Below are 10,399 nucleotides of genomic sequence, written 5' to 3'. Positions count from 1 at the left end.
TCCATATCATCCAATTATTTCCATTCAAACTAATCATACGAGAAATATTATTGGCCTTCATGTTCAAATACAAAAATTAAATCACCAAAACCCCGCTCTGATACCAGTTGATGGGGATATAAATAGGAATAACCTTTGTATAGGAACAAATACTAGAAGACCAAAATACGCAGCGGAATAAAATGGAAACACAATCAAACAGAACACCAAGATATACGTGGAAAACCCCTTCTATGTGAAGGGTAAAAACCACGGGGCAAACTAGAGATAATCCACTATGAGAATAATGAATGTACAAATCTCAATCTCTTGCCCAAAACCCTAGCAACAACCACAAGAGAATAACTGGGATACAAGGATCACGTCACTGCCCACAATATCTTAAACCTCCCAAGTAATCACAGCAAGAGCCTACTGTAGATTTGATCTAACCTGATATGAGAACACTGCTAGATGATTGAGAATAGTCTCTCTGCGTTGTCCTTGTCTTCTTCCCTTTCTTTCTCTTCCTTTTCTGCCTTGTTCTCCTTCTTCTCTTTGGAATCTCATCGCTCCAAAGATCTGCCTCGTTGCTACCTTTTTATAGCTTTAATCTGCCTCTAAAACGCAGCCATCACACCCCCCTAATCTTAATTAGGGTTAGGTTAAGAGGGGGTGTGGGCTGATAAAGCCCACATGGGCTGAATATGGGCCATCAGCCCAACATATTTGAATATAGAGTTAATCAAATTCCTCAAGAACCATGAGATTCTATCTCAATGAACATCTCCTTATATACCTTAGCTCAATGGTGTATCGGAAAGGAATCATACGCTGTTATAGATATGGTGCGGTCCATGATGAGTTTCATCGACCTCGTCTCATTCTAGGGATACGCCCTAGAGTCTGCAACTTACCTTCTGAACATAGTTCTAACTAAGACGGTAGTGTCTACACCATATGAGATATGGAAAGAGAAGAAGTTCAATCTTAAAGTTATTAAGATTTGGGGCTACCCTACCCATGTTAGGAGACATAACCCCGATAAATTAGAATCCAGGATGGAATGATGCAAGTTTATGGGATACTCCAAAAAAACTTGTAAATATTATTTCGATCACCCCGATGACCAAAAGGCCTTTGTAGCTAAGAGTGCAGTGTTCCTTAAAAAGGAATACATTCTTAGTAGAGATAGTGGGAGCATGATAAAATTGAGTGAGATTGGACAACATAGCTCAAGCGTCATTCCATAACTTGAGTTTGTTTAGGTACCTAGCACACAAGTCTCAACTTTGCGTAGGTCTGTTAGAGTACCCCATCCTCTTGAGAGATATGTGAGACATATCAAATGAGAGGATATTGATCCTCAGACCTACAAGAAGGCTATTACGAGTATAGACTCCGGGAAGTGGCAAGAGGCCATAAATTCCAAGATGGATTTCATGTACTCCAACAAAGTTTGGAACCTAGTTAATGCACTTAAGGGTATCGTACCCATTGGTTGTAAGTAGATCTTCAAGAAGAAGATCATAGTAGATGAAAATATGAAGATCTATAAAACAAGGCTAGTGGCTAAGGGGTATCGTCAAAGGCAATGTGTTAACTATGACGAAACCTTCTCACCTGTAGTTATGCTAAAATCCATCCAAATTTTATTGGCTATTGCAGCACATTTTGACTATGAGATCTGGTAGATAGACGTGAAAATTGTGTATCTCAATGGCAACCTCGAGGATGAGGTGTAATACAGCATGAGGGATTCATATCCAAGGAGAGTCCAGATAAGGTGTGTAGATTGCTTTGGTCCATCTATAGACTAAAGCAAGCTTCCCAAAGTTGGAACATAAGATTTGATGAGGCGATCAGATCTTATGACTTCGTCAAGAATGGAAATGAGCCCTGTGTGTACAGAAAGGAAAGTGGGAGCGCTATCACCTTTTTGGTGTTATATGTGGATAACATCCTAATCATTAGGAATGATGTAAGAATGCTTTCCATAGTAAAGGTTAGGCTATCTAGATATTTCACAATGAAGGACTTAGTGTTAGGATCAGGGTCGGCACTAAGAGGGGGGGGGGGTGAATTAGTGCAGCGGTAAAATAACGTTGGTTTAAAAACTTTCATACGATAAAATCGTTTCCGACATAAAATCATTTTCAGAAACTTAACTTGAAAGCGAGTTCATAAAAGTATTGAAGGCAGTAAGCTATTGAAGAGGTTTGCAGTAAGGTAATAGCAAGAATAAATGCAAACCAGAGAAGACAACTATTTATAGTGGTTCAGTCAATCGTGACCTACATCCACTCCTCCGATTCCTCTTAAGTCGAGGCCACCGACATCCACTATAGGCCTTCCTTCAATAGGTGAAGGGGTATCGTCAAAGGCAATGTGTTAACTATGACGAAACCTTCTCACCTGTAGTTATGCTAAAATCCATCCAAATTTTATTGGCTATTGCAGCACATTTTGACTATGAGATCTGGTAGATGGACGTGAAAATTGTGTATCTCAATGACAACCTCGAGGATGAGGTGTAATACAGCCTGAGGGATTCATATCCAAGGAGAGTCCAGATAAGGTGTGTAGATTGCTTAGGTCCATCTATAGACTAAAGCAAGCTTCCCAAAGTTGGAACATAAGATTTGATGAGGCGATCAGATCTTATGACTTCGTCAAGAATGAAAATGAGCCCTGTGTGTACAGAAAGGTAAGTGGGAGCGCTATCACCTTTTTGGTGTTATATGTGGATAACATCCTAATCATTAGGAATGATGTAAGAATGCTTTCCATAGTAAAGGTTAAGCTATCTAGATATTTCACAATGAAGGACTTAGTGTTAGGATCAGGGTCGGCACTAAGAGGGGGGGGGGGTGAATTAGTGCAGCGGTAAAATAACGTTGGTTTAAAAACTTTCATACGATAAAATCGTTTCCGACATAAAATCATTTTCAGAAACTTAACTTGAAAGCAAGTTCATAAAAGTATTGAAGGCAGTAAGCTATTGAAGAGGTTTGCAGTAAGGTAATAGCAAGAATAAATGCAAACCAGAGAAGACAACTATTTATAGTGGTTCAGTCAATCGTGACCTACATCCACTCCTCCGATTCCTCTTAAGTCGAGGCCACCGACATCCACTATAGGCCTTCCTTCAATAGGCGAAGGCCAACCACCCTTTTACAACTCAATTCTCCTTTTACCAAGTTTAGGAGATAACCCTTACACTCCACTCACTCCTCTCTCAAACTATTATAACACTTAGAACTATGAGAGGAGCTCACACAAGATTGCAGTAGCGTTTCTATACTTTTTTACTCTCAATACTTGTGTTCTTTAACCAGGGATGAGAGGGGTATTTATAGGCTTCAAGTTGATTCAAACTTGGAGTCTAAAAACATCTCATCCCAGGTTCCCCGGGCATAGGCGATACCACCGCCTGCGCTGGGCGGTACCACCGCCTAGTGTCAGTTTGGCTAACACTGTCCTGGACGGTACCATCGCCCAGGTCTGGCGGTACCACTGCCTAGGAGGCTGTGCTGGGCGGTACCACCACCTGACATAGTCTCGAAGACTATGCCATGACGGTGCGTCTTCTTGGGGCATTGTTTGGGCTTCTTATTAGGCCCAACATAGTGATTACATGGGCCTAGTTGGCCCATAATTGGGTTGGCCCAATCCAAACCCAATTATGTGCTAACTACGATTCCTAAGACATATTCTAAGCTAAACTAAGCCCATAAGTCTATTCTTCCGGCGATCTTTCGGCGAACCTCTGATGAACTCTCGGCAATATTCTAACAGACTCCCGGTAAGCTCTTGGACTTGCAACGATCCACTTGACGAGTTCCGATGAGCTTCTCTGGCAAGCTCCATGACTTCTCGACTAGTTCCTGCAGAACTTCCGACGAACGTCTCGACTTCCAACAAACTCTCGAACTCCCAACGTGATCTCGATCTTGACTTCAAGACTTCATTTTGCTTCATGTCTTGCTATCGTAGTTAATCCTGCACATGTAAAATACACTTTGATCTAAACAATTAATACTAAGCATCAATCAAGTTGTCCAGCATGTCATTGGTCCCTCGACGTCTCGTCCGATTCTTCGACACATCGTCCTCTCCTGTGGTCTATTGTCCAATCGGCCAATTGACTCTGCAACTCTGATATCCTTGGCACAATACCCGCTCTTCTTGGCCCAATGCCCCAATCCACGGCTCGAAGCCTTCTGTCGATACGTCGACCAATCCATTGGCCCGACATCCAATCTTCTAACATGTTCCTCAGGCCCAACATGATTTTTCTTGCTTTAATTATCGCATCCTGATTGAAGCATCCTGCATCACTTAAAATACAGATTAAAACATAAACACACATCAATTGGTTTCATCATCAAAATCCGAGATTCAACAATCTCCTCCTTTTTGATGATGACAACCAACCGACGACGGAGTTAACCTTAACTCCCGGAGTTTAACCAAACTCTCCCTATCAATATGTCATATTGATAGAAACTCTTGGATTCAAAAATCCAAGCAACATGTCATGATAAAATCATAACATATAATCAATAACATACTTCTCCTCCTTTGTCATCAACAAAAAGGAGAAGTACCACAATCAAGTGTTTATGATATGAGTTCAACTCATTGCATGAAAAACATAGTATCAAATTTTATCATCATGCAATCTAGCAATTAAAGATGTACAAGTTTAGCATGTTTGCTTTTCTTGAGATACCAAATGTTTGTTTCTCTTTAGACTACAAGCTAGCAATTTTTACGATATGCAAGTTTTACTATATACAAGCTAGCAAAAATTTCGAAAGCAAATGCAAGATAGCTTTCTTGTGTAAGCTCATGATTCTTGCTTCCTATTGCAATGTGCAAGTTTCAAGTTTTGCTTCTCGAGATAGGCAAGATAGCACTTTTACAAATTTTGTTTCTTAAGATAGGCAAGCTTTTTCTTCTCTTTTGAGAAGTGCCAATTTTGCTTTCTTTGCAAAGTGCAAGCTAGCAAAATGCCAAACTAGCAAGAGACAATGTTTTATTCGAGGCAAGCAAACAATTTGGCAAGTGTTACATTTGCATCTTCTTTTTAGATGTGCAAGATAGTAGGCAAGTTTTTATATTTTCTTGACTTGTGCAAGCTAGCTAATTTCTCTTTGAGATGACCCTTTACATCAATTCAAGATAGCACATTAGCAACTCTTTCTCTCCCTTTGTCATTGCCAAAAAAAAGGGAAGACCCTTTACATCAATTATGACAAAGGTAAGTATCAATCTTATTCGTGCATCATTATATTTTCAAATTAAAACATGCACATTTTCAAAACCTTACATTTCATTTTTCATGCATGATATAAATAAATCAATCATTATTATGGGCATATCATACATGATATTCAAGCATTAAAATTTTTAATCATTTATCAACATGTTGATCATGATACCAAACATTTATCATTTAAAGCATTCATGATACACATCATATGCAATACATCATGTACATCATTATAATAAGTATTGCACGCATCATTTCAAATTCACGAATATTTCATGCATTCATATCATCACATAAAGAATATCAAGAAGAATTAGTTAGGTGATGAGATCAATATTTCATGAATACAAGGATTTGTACATAAAAATCATATCATGAGAGATAAAATATCAAGGATCAAGTAAATACCAAAAGACATGATTTATTTAAATAATTTCTTTAATAAAATGCAAGAAGTCATGGTGAACGATCTTGATTTACATAAAGTTTCAAAACATAATTATCAAGATCATGGTTAGTTTTATAGATCTCCTCTTTTGTAAATCATAAAAGGAAACGTAGGAGATATAAGATTTTGATTCATAAAGAAGATCTCAAGTAATTCCAATAAACCAAGATCATGATTTGAATAAAAATTCATTCAAATTCAAATTGTCAAATCAAAATCATTTTCAAGAGATTCATAAAAAGATGATCAAATAGATTCATCAAAGTCAATAAGATAGAGAAAAACATTTTAAAGAAACATGCTTTTCTCTTTTTAGTCATTTCAATTCGTGTGATTTATTTCATAAAAGCATGCTTTTTTTCATTTATTAAAACATGCATCAACGTTTAGGATCGAAAAATGAATTTCGTCATAAAAACCATCAAGATCAATAAACCACAAAAATCATGTATAACTTTAAAATCTTATGCATAAAATCATCAAATCATGGTATCAAAATTTCAATATTTTTATTACAACTTTATGCATCATTAAGTATACAATCGTCAAGCATGACACTTACACTATTTCATATAAGCATGCCTATTTCATTTTTATCAAATCAAAACATGCATCATTTTTTAAACCGAAAAAGCTACTTTTATTATCGTGAAAATCCATAATCCATAAATCACAAAAGTCATTATGCATCATTTCGAAAGAAAACTCATTAAACATGATCATTATGCATTACTTCAAATCAAACATGATTTCATTTATTTTCAAAATATTCATCATGATAGGACATACAAGGTAAAAAAATCATTAAACATAAAGCATATTAATCAATCATGGTTTTCATTGAGCATAAGGTATTTTCAACCAAAATCATTTTGTTATTTGTTGTAGTCATACATTTTTCTTTTTAGGTGAATCTATCTTTTCATGCTTAGTTTTCCATACAAAAGTCATGCATCATTATTAAGCATAATATTAAACTTCTTAATATTTTCATTAAGACATCAAGCATGGTTTCAATCAAAATCGAAAATCATCAAGATACACATTTTTTCTTCTTAAGAGAAACATACATATGATCATTAGATTTAAATCTAACATTTTATTCCATTAACATAAAACATATAATTTTTATTATTATTTTCAAAATTACGAGCATGATCATATTCTTGCATTTTCAATTTTTTAAACATATAATTTTCAAGAAAAATAATTATTCTAAAAAAATACATCATGGAAAACATCAAGTAATTTTAAAATAAATTAAGGAGGTTTCGATTACCTCTTCGTTGAATGTCGTTAAGGCGTAGTTTGCCACCTCGCCTTTCTTGATTTTCTCCTTGTCTTCGGAAGAGCTTGATTTATCCCAATTTTTGTTCTTCTTCTTGCGTTCAAAGCAAGTAGTTGCATTCTTTTTGTTCTTTAATTTTTGTTTCATTAACTTTTTAAATTTCTTAGTGAGTACGGGTTCACCATCACTTGAGCTTATACTCGAGTGGTCTTCAAATGTTCTATGTTCCAAATCCTTCCTGTTCTTTGGAAGGTGGTTCTCAAGTTCTTTACGTGCATTGCACGTTAATTCATAGGTTATCAAAAACCCTATTAGTTCTTCGAGAGGGAAATGGTTCAAATCTTTTGATTCTTGAATAGCGATTACTTTTGAATCCCAAGTTTTATTAAGAGAACGCAAAATCTTGTTTACAAGTTTCAAATCCAAAAAACATTTGCCAAGAGCTCTTAAACCATTGACGACATCCGTAAAACATGTGTATATATTAACAATGGTTTTGCTCAGCTTTATTCGAAAAAGCTCGAAATCATGCATTAAAAAATTAATTTTTGAATCTTTAACTTTGCTAGTTCCTTCATGCGTGATTTCAGGAGTGCGCCAAATATCGAAAGTCATTTCGCAAGTAAAAACACGATTAAACTCATTTCTATCTAAGGCGCAAAACAAGGCATTCATAGCCTTTGCATTTAGAGAAAACATCTTCTTCTCCAAATCATTCTAATAGTTAATTGGAAGAGAAGACATTTCAAATCTGTTTTCAACTATGTGCCATAAATTTAAATCAATCGAAAGCAAGAAATCTCTCATTCAAGTTTTTCAATAAGTGTAGTCCGTCCCATTGAAAAAGGGAGGACGAATGAGAGATTGACCCTCTTGAAAGCCGAAAAGAGCCATTTCAATTTGGGTGTTAGACCAAATATAAAAAATGAGGCTCTGATACCAATTGTTAGGATTAGGGTCGGCACTAAGAGGGGGGGTGAATTAGTACAGTGGTAAAATAACGTCGATTTAAAAACTTTCGTACGATAAAATCATTTTCGACATAAAACCATTTTCGGAAACGTAACTTAGAAGCGAGTTCATAAAAGTATTGAAGGCAGTAAGCTATTGAAGAGGTTTATAGTAAGGTAATAGCAAGAATAAATGCAAACCAGAGAAGATGGCTATTTACAGTGGTTCGGTCAATCGTGACCTACATCCACTCCTTCGATTCCTCTTCCGTCGAGGCCACCGGCATCCACTAGAAGCCTTCCTTCAATAGGCAAAGGCCAACCACCCTTTTACAACTCAATTCTCCTTTTACTGGGTTTAGGAGATAACCCTTACACCCCACTCACTCCTCTCTCAAACTATTCTAACACTTAAAACTATAAGAGGAGCTCACACAAGATTGCAGCAGCGTTTCTATACTTTTTTACTCTCAATACTTGTGTTCTTTAACCAAGGATGAGAGGGGTATTTATAGGCTTCAAGTTGATTCAAACTTGGAGCCTAAAAATATCTCATCCTGGGTTCCCTGGGCATGGGCGGTACCACCGCCTACGCTGGGTGGTACCATCGTCTAGGAGGCTGTGCTGGGTGGTACCACCGCCTGACACAGTCTCGAAGACTATGCCATGATGGTGAGTCTTCTTGAAGCACTATTTAGGCTTCTTATTGGGCCCAACACAATGACTACATGGGCCTAGTTGGCCCGTAATTGGGTTGGCCCAATCCAATCCCAATTATATGCTAACTACGATTCCTAAGACATATTCTAAGCTAAACTAAGTCCGCAAGTCTATTCTTCTGGTGAGCTTCCGGCGATCTTCCAGCGAACCTCCGACGAACTCTCAGTAATGTTCTAGCGGACTCCCGGCAAGCTCCTGGACTTTCGATGATCCACTTGGCGAGTTCCGACGAGCTTCTCTGGCAAGCTCCGTGACTTCTCGGTTGGTTCCCGCAGAACTTTCGATGAACGTCTGGACTTCCGATGAACTCTCGAACTCCCAACGTGATCTCGATCTTGACTTCGAGACTTCATTTTGCTTCATGTCTTACTATCATAGTTAATCCTACACATGTAAAACATACTTCGATCTAGACAATTAATACTAAGCATTAATCAAGTTGTTCGGCATGTTATTGGTCCCTCGACGCTTCATCTGATTCTTCAACGCATCGTCCTCTCCTGCGGCCTGTTGCCCAATCAACCAGTTGACTCCGCAACTCCGATATCCTTGGCGCAATACCCGCTCTTCTTGGCCCGATGCCCGAATCCATGGCTCGAAGCCTTCTATTGATACTTCGACCGATCCACTGGCCCGACGTCCAATTTTCTAACATGTTCCTCCGACCCAATATGATTTTTCTTGCTTTAATTGTCACATCCTGATCGAAGCATCCTGTGTCACTCAAAACGTAGATTAAAACATAAACACATATCAATTTGTTTCATCATCAAAATCTAAGATTCAACACTTAGGGGAAGTAATCTATATCTTGGTGATTTGGATCTATAGATATAGATCTAAGAGAATACTTGACTTGTCCCAGTCTAGGTACATAGACAATATTATCAAAAAGTTTGGCATAAAAAAAATTAAGAGAGGTCTTGTAAGGATCGAGAGCACTAAGAGGGGGGGGGGGGGGGGGGGGGGGGTGAATTAGTGCAGCGGAAATCTTTCAGCGATTAAAAACGAAAGCTGCGTTCGTTCGATAAATACTATTTTGATGCAAAAGCCGATTCTAAGATTACTTATGATTAAGTGCAGTTTACGTCTAAACACAGTTTGTGTCTAAACGCAGTTTGCGTCTAAATGCAGATTGCGTCTAAGCTCAGATTGCGTTTAAGTGCAGTTTGCGTCTAAGCGCAGTTTGCGTCTAAGCGCAGATTGCGTCTAAGCGCAGTTTGCATCTAAACACAGTTTCCGTCTAAGCGCAGTTTAAGCAGAAGTATAAAGACAGTGTGCTGCTATTGTACAGCTCAAAAAGTAATCTGTAAAAAGCAGATTTACGTCTAAACGCAGATTTACGTCTAAACGCATATTTACGTCTGAACTTTGAAACTCGTTTGTAGACTCGCAGAAGGCAGTATGCAATTGAAGTCAAGACGTAAACGTAAACTGAAATCTGATGATTGTACGAGGAAAGCCGATTTACGTCTAAATACAGTTTTACGTCTAAATGCAGATTTTCGTCTAAACCTTGAAACTCGTTCGTAAAATTGCAGAAGACAGTTTGCAGTTATAAATGGAATCAAAACGTAAATGTAAGAAAACACCGATTTACGTCTGAATGCAGATTCGGAAGGATCAGCACTTAGAAACTTGTTCGTAAAGGCGCAGAGAGCAGTAGCTATGTAGGAGGTTTGCAGTAATGATAAAGTGCTCAAAGTAAACGCAAACCAGAGATTTAGAGTGGTTCG

This window comes from Musa acuminata, chromosome BXJ3-8, assembly GCF_036884655.1.
Source record: "Musa acuminata AAA Group cultivar baxijiao chromosome BXJ3-8, Cavendish_Baxijiao_AAA, whole genome shotgun sequence".
Classification (NCBI taxonomy): Eukaryota; Viridiplantae; Streptophyta; class Magnoliopsida; order Zingiberales; family Musaceae; genus Musa; species Musa acuminata.
Note: the sequence above shows the minus strand (reverse complement) of the source record.